Here is a 19,992-nt window from a genome sequence, read left to right on the forward strand (position 1 = left end):
TCTCCTCATTTTCAATGTGTCAGGACAAAAAATGAGGAGATAACTTTAATCTCAGGAAAATTATCCAACGGCTGAATTTTGCCTAGTCAGTTCCTGTAACGGCTACTTCCTGCAGTTTATGACGCATGTAGCTTTTACTACAACTCCTTCAATGATTATCCATCCACTTGCGGTTAAAACCCTAATTTACTCTAGTATAAATACCCGTTAACTTCATTAAGTTGATCTCCATCAGAATAATCTCCATTATTTCTTTCTTAATAAGCTTCTTCTCTAATTTTCCCTAATTTCCAGTTCTCTAATCCTCAATTAATCTTCATAATCTTTCAATAATGGCCGCAAAAAAAGAAGTCTACCAGGGCAGCGACTCCTGCAACCCCTCCTTTCCAGAATCCTGAGTAACCTTCTTCTGAGAATGTGCCTATTTCTTCTGCTGCTCAACCTTCCACGATTAATAAGCCGAGTGACTCTTCATTGGAGATGATCTCAATTTTCCATGGGGATTTCCAGTTCAAGCCTACAAAGGCTTTGAAGGACGATCAGTCTCTTGCAAATCGTTTGAAGCCTGAGTTTGAAAAGGTGTTGAAGGATAAGCGGATCATCCCTGCTGATGCTGAAGTCTGGATCCCTGAGAATTCTCCTATCAGGGCTGACTGGGCTTGTCCTGGTTGGTTCTGCATTCATGACTGGGCTTTCAGGGCAGGTTGTAAGCTTCCTTTTTCTCCTCTTATGGTTGAGGTTATTAAGGAGATTGGTGTTCCATCTTATCAGCTGATGCCTATGGCGTGGAAGGTTGTGTGTTCCGTTGAGTATCTCTGTAAAAAACACAATATCTCGTTTTCCCTTGATGATCTGAAAGCTTGTTATGCTGTCAAAACCAATAGTCCTGGTCGTATAAGTTTTAAGGCCAGGGCTTCTACTACTCCCCTTTTGAGCAATTTGGATAGCGGCCATGATAAGGGCTGGGCTGCTGGGTACATGTTTGTCAGGACCAATTCTGTGGGTCCTGACCTGGCGTTTTTAAATTACGAAGCTTGCGTTGCTGGTGAGTTTTTTAGTTTTTCTTTTGTCCTACATGTTTTACTCGTTAAAAAATAAAATGAAATTCATATTGAATCATACCTTTTATGTGTGCAGTTGATGATTGGGTTACTGAAACTAAGTATCCCACTGCCAATATTTCTGCTTTCCTTGTTGTTCCTCCTTTGGATAGGTCTTGGCCTCTCTGTTGTGGGGTTGGCCATCTTCCTCGTTGTTTGAAGACTAATGGCGCTGTCAGGGTGGCTAAACCTTCTGGGGCTGTTAGTGCCACTAACTCAGGCAGTAAGTCTATCTTAATTTCTTTTTTCTTCTTACTTTGGCTTCCTGGTGATGTTTAGTTTATATTGCTAATATAGTGTTTCGTGTTGTAGCCACCAGGTCGTCTACTCGCCTTGCCAGGTTTGGTATGGCTGACCTCTCAGCCAGGTTGGCTAAGATCAAAGAGGAAGGCTCCCAGGGAAGCGGAGATGCTGAGCCTGTTATCGATTTGACTGAACAACCTGATACTCCTAAGGTCACTCTCAGCCTGCGCCCCCTTTGAAATAAGTTCAGCCCAAAAAAAAAGAAAAATTGAAGACGTTGACATTTCTGCCCCGGTCAGGCAAGTGAAGGCCAGGGTGGACAATATGGAGGCTGCTAGGGTGAAGATTAGGGATTATGCTGCTTCTAAGTCAAACGTTATGCTCACCCTTGACCCTGTTGAGACTGATGCTCAGGCGGTTGCTTTAGTGGATCATTCAGTCAGCCTTTTGGCAGGTGCCCTGGCTGTTGTGAGGGAGGTAGGCTATTTTTTTTTTATGTGTATTCTGTTTAGGTATGTTTGTTATTAGGCTATATTATTTATATTCTTCTTCCTGTTTTTAGTCAGGGTGATGCGACCTGTCTCCATAACGCCTATCAAGCTACTTCTTTGGTAGCCAGGATTGATCTGATGAGATCAGATTATGATAGGCTGAAGTCTGAACTTGATTTTGCACGGGCTGACCTGGCTGCTAAAGCTGCTGACTTGGTGAGGGTGCAGGCTGAGAGGGATGCTGCTAAGGCTGAGACAGATTCTAGTAAGCGGCTCTTGCAGGAAGCTTTGGACAGGAATGAAGAGCTCACCCAGGAGAGGGATGACCTGGAGTTCAAGTTAGATGATGCTTCTCTTTATTTTTATTTTAAGGGGAGGGCCGCTGCTATGTCAGAGCCTATCGAGGCCAAGGAGAAATAGAACCCTGAGGCTGAGATGGCATTTGCTGCTTCAAAGTATCCTGACCTGCATAACATGGGAAATGAATAGGAGGTCGATTCTTCAGGGGAGCAGGACGTTGATGCTGATCCGGATAAGAGTGGGAGTGCTGGTACTGTTTCTAAGGAGAAGCAGTAATTTGATTTCTTTAGTTGGTTTTTGGCCCATCCAGGGGGGATGTCCCTGGACGAACAATTTTTATTTTGTTTTTCTGTCTTTATCCAGGTCAGGGAGATTATCCCTGTCCTTTATGAATATTTTGGCACCTTTGCCCCAGGGGGTAAGGGCTTTATTGATATAGGCATGGTGGCCTTTTGGCTGATTTTGCTTTTTTGACTTTGCTTGAGCCTGTGAGTTTTTCTTTTTCCCATCCTGATGGACCTGTCAAAATTTGTGTTTAGTTAACCTGCAAAGCATTTTTTGATTTATCCTGTTATTTGTACCGTCGTGAGTAATTCAACCACGTATAGTTTTTTGCCATAATGGTTGAAGGGGTGGGAAAACCGGCCTGTCAGGAGGGCTTATGTCCCCTGCCTATCTGGAGGGCTTGGTATTCGGCCTGTCAGGAGGGCTTTTAGACTAAGTGGTTGGGAGAGAACACCCTTGCACCTGTCTTCCCTGCGTCCAGCTGGTTGTAATCATTGGCAGTAAACCTAGTCAGGTCAGGCAATTATTTCATGCCTGATTGGTCATGGCATTTACTGTATCTGGTGATGGTGACCAACTCGTTAGGCACAGTTAAGTGCAAAGTTTTGTTTCAGGAATTGATATATAGTAGAGTAGCCCTCGATCCTGAATATTTATGCATATAAAACATTTATCATGTATAACTGTTCAGGATTCAAAAAGTGAGAGAAAATGGGTTACTTAAATATATAGACATGAGTTGCATACAGAGCATGTAAAACACATAGTTTTTCAGGTAGCACATTAGGTTGAGTGATGATGTGAGTTTGTACCTGATTGTAGCCTGATCTGATCTTTACATATGGAATAATTTTAAATGGGTTACATTCCAGGATCTTGGGATTATTTCTCCTTCTAGTGTTTGGAGCCTGTATGCTCCTTGTCCAACAATTGAATCAATCAAGTAAGGGCCTTCCCATGTGGGGGCCACTTTGCCTGCTGATTTTTCTTTCTTATTTGGAAAAATTTTGCGTAAGACGAGGTCTCCTTCCCTGAAAACTCTGATTTTGACATTTTTGTTGTAAGTCCTGGCAACTGCTTGTTGGTATGATGCCATCCTGATTTTGGCGGCATCTCTTAGCTCTTCTGTTAGAACCAGGTTATCCTGCATCAGGTCTCTATTTGCTTCAACATTGTTCAGGCTGTACCTTGATGTTGGCACCGTTTTGCGGGAATGACGACTTCATGTACCGTACACCAAAGAATAAGGTGTTTGGCATGTTGATGTCTTTGGAGTTGTCCTGTCTGCCCATAATACTAATGGAAGTTCTTCAGCCCATCTGTCTCGTCTTCTTTTTTAGGCAGTTTATGACTACCTTATTTCTTGATTCAGCCTGGCCATTAGCTTTTGGGTATCCAGGGGTTGATGTTACCCGGTTGATATTCCATTCTTGGCAAAATGCTTGGGTCTTTTTCCCCACAAATTGGGTTCCATTATCACATACTATTTCTGACGGGACTCCATATCTGCAAATGATGTTTGTCCTGATGAAGGATATTACTTCCTTTTCAGTTACTTGCCTGAAAGAATTAGCCTCAATCCATTTGGAGAAGTAATCAGTCATAGCCAACATTAATAATTTTTGTCCTGGAGCTACGGGCAGTTTCCCCACAATATCCATGCCCCACTTTATGAATGGCCAGGGTGCAGAAATTGAATGTAAGAGCTTAGATGGTTGATGTATGATTAGTGCATGGATTTGGCGGGCTTCGCATTTTGAAGAGTATTCCAGGCAGTCAGCCCTCAGTGTAGGCCAGTAGTAGCCTTGTAATACTACGTATTTATGAGTCTCTGGGTACTCTATCGAGTAGGCCTTACTCTGTCGAGTAAGGGCGAGTTGCAGATTAAAATAGTTTCTGACCTGTTGGGTACTCGATCGAGTAACGTGGATACTCGATCGAGTAAGGGGGCACTCGATCGAGTACCTTAGTTACTCGATCGAGTAGTCGGTTTACGGGGGATGATTTCTCGGGTTTTGTTAATAATGCGATTAGAGTATATAATACTTCCGGCATTGTTCTTAAAACACTTTTTAAAACCTAATCACTGTGAGAAGAGAAATCAAACTACGTCATTCGCTTTAATCGCATTATTGGCAAATCCCGGAGCTTGGAAGGTCGGATTTCACCTTTCTTTATACCGTTGTGATCCTTGCGTCGAGGGTAAGACCTATATACCGTTTTTATAATCAATACTATATATTAATTCCAGAAACCAAGGGACTTCAATGTAATTAAAGAAATTTATACAAATTAATTATACTATATAGTTTTAAATCACTAGCACCGTGTGATGGACCCGATTGAGGGATCTCAATGCAAATATTATATAGTTTGGGTTAAAATTAAATTATATAAAAGCTTGATAATTTTCCTAAACATGGTTAATTTTCCATAAAATAAAATAATTAATTAAGATGGTCAATTTCAAGGAGACTAAAGGAAAGAAGATGTTTGGTAATTTTCCTAAATATTTATAGAAGACTAAAAGATGGTCAATTTCCTTAAAATAAAATAATTAATTAGCATGACCATGCACATTTATGGTATTAATTATTATCATCATAAAATTATATATTAAATTTAAAATCTATGAAATTTTATTAAACTTTATAATTTATTAGATTTATATATATTTAAATTATTTAACATACAAAAATATAATAAGTAGGTTATAAATAATTCAAGTTAGATTCCATAATATATAATATTGCATAATTCTTTCAATTTGATTTAATGCTTATATGCAATATATTTATATAAATATATAACCCTCTTAAAATTGCATGCCTAAGTAATAAAAGTAATTTCGTCAGTAAATAAAAGAATTGTAGTAACATTATTGGATATAGTTATATGATAGTAATCACTCATTTGAATAGTAAAATTAACAATATTATCAAGGAGATTAGTGAGAGGGGTAGAAACAACAACAGGAGTAGTGAAATAATCAATATTAATGCGGCAATAGTGAAAGTAACAATAATTACGGCGGGAGTAGTGAAATTATCAATGTTAATGCAACAGTAGTGACAGTAACAATAATTACGGCGGGAGTAGTGAAAGTAACCAATGATTACGGCCAAGTAGTAAAATATTATTACTATGTGTCATTAATAAGAGTGAAATATTAATAGCGAAAGTAGTGAATTTGTCTCAAAATTTATTTCATTGTAATTTTAGGATATGTCATAGAAAAATATATTAATGATAAATTTATGGGTTATGCAACTTTAAGCACTTTAATTTAATGGAAAAAAAAATTAATGGTAGGTAGAGGTAGCTCGGGCGAAGCCGGGCACCAATACTAGTGTTTCTTTAAAGTTGGTTAAACCCTAATTTGGGGATTTGGGGGTTTTGTTGTTTGCATGATTGGTAGTGATTATGTGTTTGTATATTAGGAGGAGGATTCGTAGAGGAAGCGTTTTGATATCAGCTGTGAGATCGTCTGATTGTTGTGCTTTCCAAGTAAGGTTTCCCTACTCAGTATTAGTTACATAATGTGTGGTGATTGTGCTGTAGTTAGTGATTGTTGATTGATTCAGACGGTTGTTGATGTTGTATTGTGATTGTGATTGTTTGCCTCTGGTTCTCGAGATGCGTTCTTGGCTAAGTGGAGTCACTTGCGGGAGTGGCTTCACGCCCTAGTTTCTCCCTCCGTGGAACCCGCCACGGGAGGGGATGTGCACATTAATGGGACAGGGTTATCGCTCGGTATGTTGAGCGGGGATTTGGTGGGTACGGCTGCGGTCCCCCACTGGCAGGGCTGGTCCACTGGACAGTCGGTGATGGAGATTGATTGCAGTGGGTGTAGATACCTCATTTCTGCACCTCTCGCAAACCACCCGCTGATGATTGGGCCGCATGTTTGGTACGCGGAACGATTTGTGACAATTCATAAGTTTATCGTCAAGTGATTGCTCAAATATTAATGTCTACCTCTTAGTTGTCATCTACGTGCCGATACGGTCGTTTTGACAGTAATTAGAGTACATTTGGAGTCCGAGCCTAAAACCGTCTCCATTTTCTGATAACCGTTAAATCCCGAGTAAGAATGTTCTGGAATGTTCCGGATATTTCTATTCCATATTTTTATAAATATTTCACAATCTTAATCTTTTGGCAAACAATTTCCCGTAATATTCATATAAATTATTAAGGAAAACCAAATTATTTCGTCCTACCATAACTAAAACACGGAAATCTTTCTTCCGCAGGAGGAAACCACTTGGGTACGACGACGCAGCGCAGTCTGCGCCTCTTCCAAGAGACGCAGTGCTTGCGCGCCTCTTCCCGTGTCCTTTCTGCGTAATTTTCGTATCTTTTTCATATCTTTCCGAGATTCACTTCCAAAGAGTCTCCGAAACCCTATTTCCTCCACGTGATTAGTATAAATAGGAGCCTTCGCTCCTCATATTTCTCACGCGAGTGTCCGCCCTTCTCTTCTCCCTTTGCATTCTAGACTTTTGTTCTTACTTTTCGGCGCCTACGTGCTTGATCTTTCAACCACGTATGCTCGGATCCTTCTGAGTACCAGCCTCGTTTGCATGACCGACCAATTTGACCAACTACACATCAATCAACTTAATTAATCTAATCGTTTTCCTCTTACGAGGGCACTTTCTTTGCATTCGCGTCGAGCATCACTAATCGATATCTTAGTCCTTCTCGTTTCGTAACCATGTAAGTCTGAGGGTATAACTCTCTCTTTTATTTATTGTATTTTAATTATTGTATCACAATTGTAAGGTTTATGTCGAAAATACCTCTTAAAACCGATTTCTAAACCATGCTTTAAAACCTCTTTTTTACGGATTTCCAGAAGACTAGCCGTCGAGAAAGGACGCAGCAACTGCTGCGCCTCTTCGAAGGAGCGCAGTACCTGCTGCGCCTCTTCATGAGGCTGCCGCAGTTCCTGCTTCCTTTCTTCTTCCTTCGTCCTCTGTAATTCGTTCTTTTCTTATTTGTTTTCGTTTGTTCTCGTTAATTCTTTTGATATAATAGTCTAATATTTCACATGTATATTATTCATCATCATTAACACGTTTAATTCGTCATTAAATCCGACTTAAATCCCTTATAATCCAATATTTGCGGGTTTTTGTCATTAAATTCAATCCGGGTTGTAGACGTTCGATTTGTTCATATTGAGTTTCTGGAATTCGTCTTTGATATATTTTAATCTGTCTTTTGTCACATTCATCGCATGTATTCATCATTAATTCGTTATTAATTTGTCATATTTAACCTATTTTGTTCACCCATGTCACTAATCAATCATTCGTTCATGTAATAATCCATCTTATCTCCGTCTCATCCATGTTTTATCGTTTTCATGACCCATTAATCGTATGTAATTAACCTATTAATCACTTCCATCCGAGTAAATAAATTAATCCATCGTCAAATTCACCAATGAGTATTAACAACACGCAATTCCGCTTCACGGCCGGAATTCGGGTCGGTCAGAACAGACGACGCAGCTGTCGCTGCTATTTATTCAAAGGACGACTTTCTACACTTGCTACTGCTGTTCGGTTGAATTATGTCCCTGAACTTCGTGGTTGCCTTGACTTAGTTTAATTAGCTCACGTATAATTAACTATTAATCGTATTATCACCTTCTGATCTGTTCGTAATTTTATTCTTTTATTCTTTTTTCTCAAAACATCCGTTTTAAAGGTATTTTCGACATAAATCGCCTAATCCAATGTAATTATTGTAATTCTTTTATTGTAATTTTCTTTTGTTATATTTATCATTATTTCTTGTATCATTTGAACGTTCTCACATGTAATTGAGCATTAAATCCTACTTCGACCTTAATTGTATGCTAAATTAATTGTTCACCGACTTAGTCAATTCTCACATGCTAAGGATTAAAACTTGGATGTTGCATTGCATGCATACAATCGACGATATATCGAGTACGAATAACTTCCCTAATAATTAGTAGAGGCCGCTATCGAGGCAGGCGGGATTAGGTGTTCGATCAAAAGAGCTTCCTAATACGTACCCTCACCCCTTACTCCAGATCTCCGTGAACACCCGTGTTCATTAGCATCCACGAGAGTCATTCTAGACATAGAATGCTAAGGGTAACGATTGCTTAGTGTTCATTTCACTACTTTGTGTCTTGACATGACGCAAGGTATTCGAACGGTTCTAATTTCCCATAAAAATTGGTGGCGACTCCAACAAAAATGCAAACGCTTGTTTCTCTTCTCTCCCAAGCGCCCCCGTGGCCCCCCCGCTGTCCACAGTTTGGCGACTCCGCTTGGGATAATACACTTACGTGTAGCTAAGGGTGAAACTTGAACAAGGTTAGGGAATAGTTTGTACAAGACAATTGTCGGTTTTCATAACTCGGTCTTCCTAGACCGTTTTATTCGGCCTTCCTAGGCCCAACCCAACCTATTCGACCAATTGTCCCGTCTATACGGTCCTAATTCTTATTTGGGCCTAAGGATGGATAACGATTGACGTCATCCATACCATGATGCTTACTCTTGTTTTTATCAAGGGCCTTCACTACTTAAGGAAATGGACTAGGAATCGGCCTTACTCTTGTTTGGTACGAGCCTCTCCACAGACTTCGGGTTTGATGGTTCGGTATGGCAACCCACCCTTTAAACCAATACCCTTCTAAATGCACTCAGCATCCCGTTATAATGCTTGTATAAATGCTTGTACATTACATGATCACCATTTTCTAAACAAAACCATGACGATTTTTCAAAAATCAAAACCCCTTTTCTTAATCAAAAATTTCGAAATAGGCCATTTGATTAGCGCAAAATCCAGTCGAAACTCTGTCCGTTTGTCAAGTCAAAATTCGGGCCACAAGCCCATTTCAAAACCTCACTTCGAGTCCACTCCTACAACTACACTATAGTTGACTAGGATACACATTTTCAAAATCTTTGCCTTTCTTCAAAACTCGCTCAACACAGGTGGCACACACCCACTTCACGAGTCAAAACATTTCTTCTTTTAGCAAGTGTGTTAGAGTGGTCGATCGTGTTTTGATTCGTCATCGATCTCTTATCCAGTTTTTCAAGATGCCTGGATCCAACGAAACAAACCTCAACCAACTTCAAGATGGTAATGATCAAATCCTAGCCGCGCTAGCCCGTATCCAAGATACCCAAGACCATGTCCATGATCGCCTTGAGATCATCGAGGGCCGGATCTATGCCGTAGAGGGAAGGTTACCTCCCCATGAAAGTGAAGTAATAGGTGACTCCGAGAATGAATCCAGGGATGAAAATCCTCTCATGGGGATGACTGTAGCTGAGAAAAGACTCCAATACTTAGAGGAGCAATTGATGTACCTTAAGGGGGATGACATTTATAGAGAGAATAACTGCAAGTACGAGGCCGTCGATGCCAAATTACCAACCAACTTCAATATGACGGATATCCCTAAATTCAAGGGTCATGAGAACCCTTTGAACCACATCCGTGCTTTCAAGGATTACATGTCTATCAAAGGCATCAAACCCGAGATGTTCTTAAGGATCTTTACTTCATCTCTTGACACTATCCCAAAGCAATGGTTCTACTCTCTAGATCATAAGAGGGTCGCTACTTGGGAAGATGCTGCAATCGAGTTTTCTAAACAATATGCGGATAATGCCGAGATCCAAGTTAACATGCGCACTCTAGAGGTTCTTACCCAAAATGAAGGATTCACCGACTTCCTAAGTAGGTGGAGAAAGACTAGTACCCAACTAGTTGAACGTCCGGATGAGGCTACCCTTGTGGAGAAGTTCGTGGATAATCTCAAACCCATTTATGCCAACCATTTGAGATACCAAAACATCAAAAGTTTCAAGGACTTAACCGTACTAGGGACAAGGATCGAAGATGACATCCGTAAAGGACTCTTGTCCAAAACAGTAGGTCGAGGATATCAAGGCTCAACAAGCCGTTCATACGGCTCTACTAGCAAGACAGATGAAGTTAACCTTCTCGAGCCATCCAAGAAAACTACTCCACCAAGGAAATTCACAAATCTTGGGGACACTTACGCCAACGCTCTAAAAAGGCTAATGAAGCAAGGCAAACTCCAACCCATTGGACCTACTCCCTAACCCGAAAGGAAATCCAAGTTCTGGGACGAGAACTCATACTGTGAATACCATAGGGGCAAGGGACATGACACAGAAAAGTGCTACAAGTTGAAAAATGTGCTTCAAGACATGATTGAAGATGGTCGATTGCCAAAACCGCCGGGAGGTAAACCCAACAACACTCAGAATCCTCTTGGAGTTCTAGTGATCACAAGTGACGAATCTACCTTAGATTGTTCACACCTCATTTCTCCAATCGAAAATGAAATCTATGCAATCGAAAATGAAGGTTTCTACTCTACCATCTCCCCTACTATTTCCGACTTCGTCACATGGGTAAGGAGCGTGGATAAGCAAGTTTGGGAATTAGAAAATGTGGTGACAACTGCTCGTGATCCCAACATGACACCTAAAGAGCATGTGCCACTAGTCTTCTCTCAAAATGCTACTATGCCAGAAATAGTCGCTGTGGTAGATAAATTAGTCGACCAAATCATACGACTAGAAGATGAAATCATGAGAATGAGAAAACTAGCTACAATCAATGAAGTTTGGGGCGACGATGATGAGGACGAGTATCTCATTGAAAACTCCCTAGTCAAAGAAATAGTCCAAAATGGCGAGGATCAAGATGTGGACCACCTAACTCGTTCGGGTCGTCCATATCAAAGCACTACTCAAAATGGTCCAACCAACGTTGTCACACCAAATGATAGCAAAGATGACTCCACTGATCATTTGCTCAAGCAATTACAGAAGACAAAGGCTGATCTTTCAGTCTGGCAATTAGTAGCAAGCTCGATCCCACATCGTCAAGCTTTACTGCAAGCCTTGGCTAAGCTAAATGTAGCACATAACTCGACACCCGAAGATGTAGTCAACTTGGTCTTCCAAGAATCACCAAAGCTAAGTAATCCTATTACTTTCTCGGGAAGATTTACGCCTTTGGCGCTAGTCACAACTTGGCTCTCTACATCACTGTCATTTGTCTAAAGAAAAATGTGCCAATGACCTTGGTAGATGATGGCTCTGCGGTCAACGTCATACCCCTCAAAACGGCATACAAACTAGGCATGAAAGAGTCGGATTGGACCCCTACCAATCAAGGTGTTCGCGCATATGATGGTACACGACGAAAGGTTGTAGGACTCATTAATCTAACCATAGCCACAGGACCAATTGAGCGAAAGGTTAACTTCCAAATAGTGGACATCGAAGCTTCCTTCAACATACTTCTAGGAAGACCTTGGATTCACGCTTCCAAAGCAGTGACATCCACCCTTCATCAAAAGATCAAGATTCCACTAAATGGCAAAGTAGTAACGATCACTTCGTCACCCATCAAAGCAATAATCGAAAAGAAGTCAAATAATCAAGTCCTCGCAGATCCAGTATATGAGCTTGGGGGCTTCCAAAGCATAAGCGTCATAGAAAGTAAACTGGCACCCTTGTACTACGATCCCTACTCGAACTTGGTGGTCAACCACATACTCAAAACCCAGGGATACTTCCCTGGAATGCCTTTGAACCCTATCCGAAGAAATACCTTCGCACCATATAAGGAAGGCAACTAAAAAAGGATACCACTTGGACTAGGGTACAAACCCACTAAAGAGGAGGTTCTCAAGATGCTTGCTCAAGTTCAGAACCGTAAGTACACAGGAGTCCAAATGCGACCCTATCTCCCCACCTTAAATGGGTACTTTGTTAAGGAAGGAAGCCTGGAACTCTTTCACGGATTTCCCGAGCCTTGGCATTATCTCGAGAGGAAGCTAGCCGGAATTGAGATCTTTCACGATTGCTACTTCATTCCTCCAGAAATGGTTCCTACCGTCAAAACCCGTCAAGCACCTTGCTTAGACGAACAAGCTATTAGCTTGTTGTTCGGAGAAGATCGATTTGTTAAAGCCGCGCAGGATGAGATCATTACCATGATACTTCAAGACGACCACTTCAACCCTACCGCGTTAATCACAGAAACAAACGTAAATCAGCAGAAATGATGGAGAAAATCGATCAAGTGGACCAACAATCAAGGAAGACTCTTCAAGCTCACCAATGGAGAAGAAGAGATGTTCAAAGGAGAACCAGAAGACGATGAATTCGAGTCGGAGTCGGAGTCAGAGTCGGAGTCTAGAGAAGTCACTAAGAAATCTCCTCCTGTCGTCATCCCCGTCCCCTTCGTTTCTCCTAGCTTAGCCTCGAGTAGTCACAGTAGTTCGGGAAATGCCCCAACCATTGTCCTTTGCCGCCATCGACCATGGATCGGTTGGCTTCTTTGTTTCAACTTTACTCAAACTTTAATATGAATAAATCAGTTCGCTTACTCTTTGTGTTATCTTGAGTGAAATTCTTTTTACGATGATGCGAGGATGACCAAGACCGGACTCGATCGAAATACCTCCCTACGTAGCCAAAGAAATACTACAGGAAGGGGAAGGGGGACCAGTAATAGAGGACACCGAACCCATCAATGTAGGAACCGAACTAGAACCCCAAGAACTTAGGATAGGTACTACCTTGAGCTCTACCGAAAGGGTCGACTTCATAGACCTTCTAAACGAGTTCAAAGATGTTTTCGCTTGGTCCTACAAAGACATGCCAGGAATTGACAGGGATATCGCCGAGCATAGGATTCCGATAAAACCAAGTTTCAAACCTGTGAAACAGAAGCTTCGCCGAATGAGAACGGAATGGGCTCTCAAGATTAAGGAAGAAGTTGACAAGCAATTTAAAGCCGGATTCATCAAAGTTTCCGAGTATTCTGACTGGGTAGCCAACATAGTACCCGTACCCAAAAAGGATGGGAGAATCCGTGTTTGTGTTGATTTCAGGGACTTAAACAAAGAAAGTCCTAAAGATGACTTCCCTCTACCGCACATTGACATATTGGTAGACAATACTGCAGACCACGCATTACTATCCTTCATGGATGGGTATGCAGGTTATAATCAAATCAAAATGGCCATGGAAGATATGCATAAGACCGTCTTTGTCACTCAATGGGGAACCTACTGCTATATAGTGATGCCATTTGGATTGATCAACGCCGGAGCTACATATCAACGCACCGCAACTACACTCTTACATGATATGATGCACAAAGAAGTTGAGGTATACGTAGACGACATGATCGTCAAGTCCAAGGATAGAGAGGGGCATATTGCGAACCTTCGCAAAATTTTCGCAAGACTACGAAAGTACAACATGAGGGTCAATCCTCAGAAGTGCACATTCGGGGTAACGTCTGGCAAACTCCTGGGATACGTCATTAGTCAAAGAGGTATAGAAATAGACCCTTCCAAAATCAAGGCTCTGATCGAAATGCCGCAACCACAAACAGAAAAAGAAGTCAGAGGATTCCTGGGAAAAGTGCAATATATAAGTCGATTCATATCAAAACTTACAAGGATTTGTGAGCCTATCTTCAAGAAGCTCAAGAAGACAGACCACACCATGTGGGATGATGATTGTCAAAAGGCATTTGACAAAATAAAGGAGATATTGGCCAAACCGCCAGTGCTCATGCCACCTCAACAAGATCAACCTCTTGGTTTATATCTCACAGAATCAAAAACCGCCATGGGTGCCATGCTAGCTCAAATGTAGGAAATGAAGAAAGGGCTATCTACTACCTTAGTAAGAAGTTCTTGGAGTACGAGTGTAAATATTCACAACTCGAAAAGACATGCCTCGCTCTTGTGTGGGCAACGAAGAAGCTACGCCATTACATGCTTAGCTACTCCGTCAAAATATACTCCAAAATGGATCCAGTCAAATACCTCTTCGAAAAACCCGTCCTCAACGGACGCCTAGCAAGATGGACTTTGATGCTCTGAAGTCGATCTCAAATACGTGCCCCTGAAAGTAATAAAAGGTCGCGCCGTTGCCGAATTCTTTGCAGAGAATCCCATCGACGATGCACAAACAATAGATACTTGGTCATTTCCAGACGAGGACATACTCCAAACTAATGTAGACTCCTGGGACCTTTACTTTGATGGAGCGTCAAACTTAAGAGGATTTGGAATAGTAGTGTTGCTCATTTCTCCTGAAGGCGAGCATACACCAATCTCTGTCAAACTCGACTTCGAGGTGACAAATAACGCCGCAGAATACGAAGCTTGTCTCATTGGACTGCAAGCGGCAGTGAGCTTAGGCATTAAAAATCTTCGCGTGCATGGGGATTCATCCCTAATCATCAACCAAATTACAGGTCTTGGAAAATCCGAAGCGAAAGCCTCGCACCTTATCAGGCTAGAATAGACCAAGTTGCTCAATTCTTTGATCACGTAACCTATCTACACCTACCTCGAGAGGAAAATCAATTTGCAGATGCTCTTGCAAAACTCGCATCTTTGATTAATATGCCAGACAACATGATGGAAATGCCTTTATACATCTCACGACGGTCGGAGCCGGCTTATGTGCATCAAATCACCGATGAAGAGGAGATCGCGCAGGAACCCTGGTTCCAAGCAATCCTGAATTTTAAGCTCAATGGTACCTATCCACCGGATATGGACAAGAGGGGACAACATGCTATACGCCTACTCGCTTCCCAATACGTTCTCATGTAAGGAGAGTTAAATAAAAGAACACCTCTTGGTGTAATATTGATCATTCACAGGCGCGAAAGGTGATGGAAGAAGTCCACGACGGAGAATGCGGTCCTCACATGAGTGGGCCCATGATGGCAAAGAAAATCACACGTTTGGGATATTATTGGACCACAATGGAATCCGATTGCATCAAATATGTAAGACATTGCCACAATTGCCAAATCTTCGGGAATGTACAACATGTCTCTCCTTCATTGCTCTATACGATGACATCTCCTTGGCGTTTTTCACCGGGAATTGACATAATCGGGAAGACAACCCCAGCCGGAACAGGAGGTCACTGTTTCATCTTAGTGGCAATTGACGATTTTACCAAGTGGGTGGAAGCGGCTTCCTACACCAGTCTCACGGCAAAAAATGTGGCAAAATTCATACAAAATAACATCATCTGTCAATACGGTTGCCCGCGTGAGATCATTAGTGATAATGGATCTCATTTCCAAGCTGAGACTGAGCAATTGCTAGCCAAGTACAAAATTAGGCATCACGACTCTTCGCCCTATAGACCACAGACTAATGGTGCGGTAGAGGCAGCAAATAAGAACGTTGTCACAATTCTCAAGAAAATGATTGGCAACTATCGAGATTGGCCAAGCAAGATACCCTTTGCTCTGTGGGGATATCGTACATCTGTTAGGACGCCCACTGGGGCTACTCCTTTCTATTTGACCTACGGCATAGAGGCTGTACAACCAGTCGAGCTAGAGATACCATCCTTGCGTATCTTACTCGAGAGTCAAATCCCAGAAGCTGATTGGAAAAGGGATAGATATGAAGAACTCATCCTCCTGGATGAACGCAGGCTACGCGCCTTGCATAATGTCCAAACATACCAAGCCCGTATCAAACGAGCTTTCAACAAAAGGGTTAAGCCCAGAAACATCAAGGAAGGAGACTTAGTGCTCAAATCGGTTAGAGCTCTTTTACCTGTCGATCCACGGGGAAAATTCAAACCTAATTGGGCCAGACCTTTTCTAGTCAAATCCATACTTCCGGGGGGTGCAGTTAGAATCAAATACCTAGATGGGAATGAGTTCTCCAACCCGACGAACCTTGACCAATTGAAACGGTACTATTCCTAGAATAGGAACAAAAACGCGCCTCGCGTAACCCACGTGTCGCTCTTGTGACACTAAATAAACCGGCCCCTGGCAAAGCTGAAATAAGCTAAATGTCACTGTGCTCTTGCATTTTGACAAATTTGTCATCCTCATGTCATCAAATAAACTAAATTTGCACCTTCAGAGTAAGCAAAAGCTCATGCTAATTTTCTAAGTTCATTACAAGCTCTTGCTTAGAACAATTATTCTTTTACATTTACTCGAACTACGCACAAGGGTTTGATTTCATTTTCTAAGTGAATACGTAGGCAATCCTTCACAGGATACAACCCATCATTTTCAAAAATGTAAATAGAAGGACATTTGCATTGCATTTGGAATTCGACAAGAATAATAAATATAAAATCACAACGGTTTCATAACCATTTAACCTTTTTATTTCATTCATTTTCTAATAATAATAGTACGCTACATAATAAAAATAGAAGAGGCTAGGATTCTAAAAACCCCACCTTTTTTTATTGCAACAATAATAATAATAATAATAATAATAATAATAATAATAATAATAATAAATAATAATAAAAGGACTTGGGCTATTCTTCCATCTTCCCCTTGCCCTTGTCATTCTTGTCACACTTCTTGTCACGACCTCGAGCCGGACGCTCTTGCGCCACTTCAGACCTAATCACCAATGGTCTTTCTCGAGGCCTCGACTTCCCATTCTTGCCAACCACCATTTCCGCAACAGGAGAGATCTTCGGTTTCTTCGAAGGATGAATAACTCGAAGCCCAGCTTCTTCTTCTTGTTCTGTCAGATGCTTCTCTTTCTCTTTCTCTACCTCGCGCACCTTGTAGTCCACAGGCTCGCGCTTCCTCAATCTCTCGCGTTCTTCAGGAGTCGTAGCCCTCCTCCATCGCAGATAAGAATCCGACACCCATAAGGCATTAGCGGAGAAATTCAAGAACCACATGTATCTTTGGGCCCATTTAATGGCCCATTCCCTCCGGCTATCAGTAGAAAGTGCCACAGCGGTCTGCGCTACGGTATCCAGCTTCGGGATCATCTTCTTCATTCCGATTTGTCTCATCAATCTTTCCAGGAAGATACACACCATGAATTCTAGACCAGGAATGCGCACGAACCTAGTAGGATTCAAAGAAGACACTCCAGTGACGGATTTGAGGTGCCACCACGGTACGACCCACCTAATCAAAGGACCATCCTCACTCTTCAGTTTATTCTTCCAGTAATCACAGACCTGAGTGAAGTCCACCATGTACAACCTCGTCCTCATCGCAATCGAACAGGCATGGTAAGAAGGAACATGGACTGGGGGCTCGATCAATCGAAGCCATTCCATAAGCTACCTGCAGGATGACGGGACTTCCCAAATACGGTAGGTCGCGGTTGGATTTCCTATTATCCAAGCCCAATGATACGTGCATATTCTATACACTTTATCTGCGGTTTTGGCACGTATTTCCATGCATAATTGTTAGCTTAAGGCTACTATTTCTCCCGAAACGGTTTACTTTACATTTTCTATGATTTATTGTAGGAATGAGTGGAAGTAAGCTAAATCAAGCCTAATTCGTCCTCCGGAGGCAACATCAAGGAAGCCCAGAAGAAGGAGATTCAGATTCACCCACCTTGGGATGCGTGCAAAGGAGTGAAGAGCTGATTTGAAGGAACAAAAAAGCCATCGCACAAAGATTACAATCGATCGACCACTCCCACGATCGATCGACCGTTGAAATCCAGCTAAGCTCATTCGCATTTACCGATCGATCGACCATCTTTGACCGGTCGATCGACCAGTCTTCGAGCTGAGAATTATTTCTTCGTGTTAGACTTTTAAAAGCCTAACTTGTAATTAACTTTTGGCATCTTTTATCAGTAGAACGCAGCAATTATTAGGTTATGCTTTTCATTATTGAAGAACTCAGTTTTTAGATCTAGTTTTGCGGACGAAAAACCAGGAATTCGATACTTTGTTCTTTAATTCAATTAGTAAGTTTTTATGCAATTCCTTTCTTCTTTTAATTCTTGTTATTTCAATTCTTGTTTTATCAATTTAATTCCAGAAATTCATCTCTTGTCTTTTGTCTTTTATTTAAATTCAATCATGTCAATCTTGTTCTTTGTTATCAATTTAGTAATTGTTTTAGTTTTAGTCATGCGTAGCTAATTGTTTTGATTGGGAATGAGGTGAACCATGGCATAAATTAGGATTGTTGGTTAGCATGAATTCTTCCGTTTCGATTTTGTCGTCTGTTGATATGCCTTTTTGCTAGATTGAAAGATTAGTAATTAGAATTATCATTAGATTGGAATTTCTCTTGAGTGAAAGCTTTGAGAAATTTCGGGGAATTAGAAGACCGCAAGGTTAATTTGAGCATAGATCGAAAGTCTTGCTTATACCCCCTGAGACCGTATTATAGGATTTCTGCTACCTTATTATCCTGACCATTGCCATGGTGAACCGAATTTCCCGATCCTCTTTTTATCTTGTTGAGAAATTTCATTTTAGCAATTAGTCAATTTAGTCAACCAATCTCAAAACCCCTCATTTAATTGTTACTTTTATAGACTGAAAAATAGCAAACAAAATCAACCTTGTCTCTCTGTGGTTCGACCCTTACTATCACTATCTATAGTTTTAGTTTGGAATTATAAATTTAATTTTGATACAAAACGACGGTATCAAATTTTGGCGCCGTTGCCGGGGAGACGGTGTGATTCTGTTTGCTTTATTTTAGTTTATTTTTTCTTGTCTCATTGTTTACCTTTGCTTCTAGTTTTGCTTTTGCACAGTTAGAAGACAGGTTTTTGAGAGGAAGACTTGAGTACTCTCATTTTGGCAATTATGGCTACAATATATGATAATCTTCAGCCGAAGGAGCACCACCTTCCAAAGGGGCACCAGTTACCTACCCTACTACCGGTAATTTCGAGTTTCGTTCCTCTTATATCGATTTAGTGGAGCGAAATCAGTTTGCTGGTCTACCAGATGAGGACCCCTTGAAGCATATGGAAATTTTCACAGACTACTGCTGTTCCATACCTATACCAGCTGGGGTGACTCAGGATGAAGTAAAGGGGTTGATGTTCTTATACTCCTTGAAGGATTCGGCGCGAGATTGGTACCGCTACCTTGATAGGGTAGCAGCTGGAGTCACAGATTGGACATCTCTCGCATTGGCCTTCTACAAAAAATACTTCCCACTTGCAAAGACTGATGCTTTGAGAAGTAAAATTTCTAACTTCCAGCAAGGTAATGATGAGGAATTTTGTGAAGCATGGGGACGTTTCAAGAACTTGGTTCGGTCCGTCCCTCACCACGGTTTTCAGTAGTGGTACCTTTGCAATTTATTCTATAACGCTCTATATGATGATTACAAGGTCATCCTGGATGCAGCTGCTAATGGTAGGTTCCAAAACAATACCGGTCAAAATAAAGGTTGGAACACTATTGAGGAGATGGCAGTCCATAGAGCTGAGTTTGGAAGTTCACGTGGAAAGTCACGAAAGCAAAGTGATGAAATGAGTACCGTTGTGACACTCATTACTTCTATCACTACTCGTCTCGAGAAGCTTGAGACGACTGAAGCTTCTAAGGAGAGAGTTGAAATTCCCGTTCATAACTCAAATGAGATCGAGGAATTGAGGGAAATGGTCCGAGGCCTTTTGGTTCAAGTGGCGAATATGGAAGCAGCCGGGATCGAGTCCTCAAAGAATTTTGTGAAGCAATTGGAGAATATAGAGGCTAAGG

The 19,992-nt window shown here is 41.4% G+C and overlaps 1 non-coding gene across 1 annotated transcript; it reads right to left on the reverse strand.

Moving 5' to 3' along the window:
* Nucleotides 1-19,458: 19,458 nt before the first annotated feature.
* Nucleotides 19,459-19,567, reverse strand: LOC141625398 (small nucleolar RNA R71). The gene has a single exon (XR_012535181.1). It is a non-coding gene; the product is annotated as a small nucleolar RNA R71 (small nucleolar RNA).
* Between the last annotated feature and the right edge of the window lie 425 nt (nt 19,568-19,992).

Source organism: Silene latifolia, chromosome X, assembly GCF_048544455.1.
Source record: "Silene latifolia isolate original U9 population chromosome X, ASM4854445v1, whole genome shotgun sequence".
Classification (NCBI taxonomy): domain Eukaryota; kingdom Viridiplantae; phylum Streptophyta; class Magnoliopsida; order Caryophyllales; family Caryophyllaceae; genus Silene; species Silene latifolia.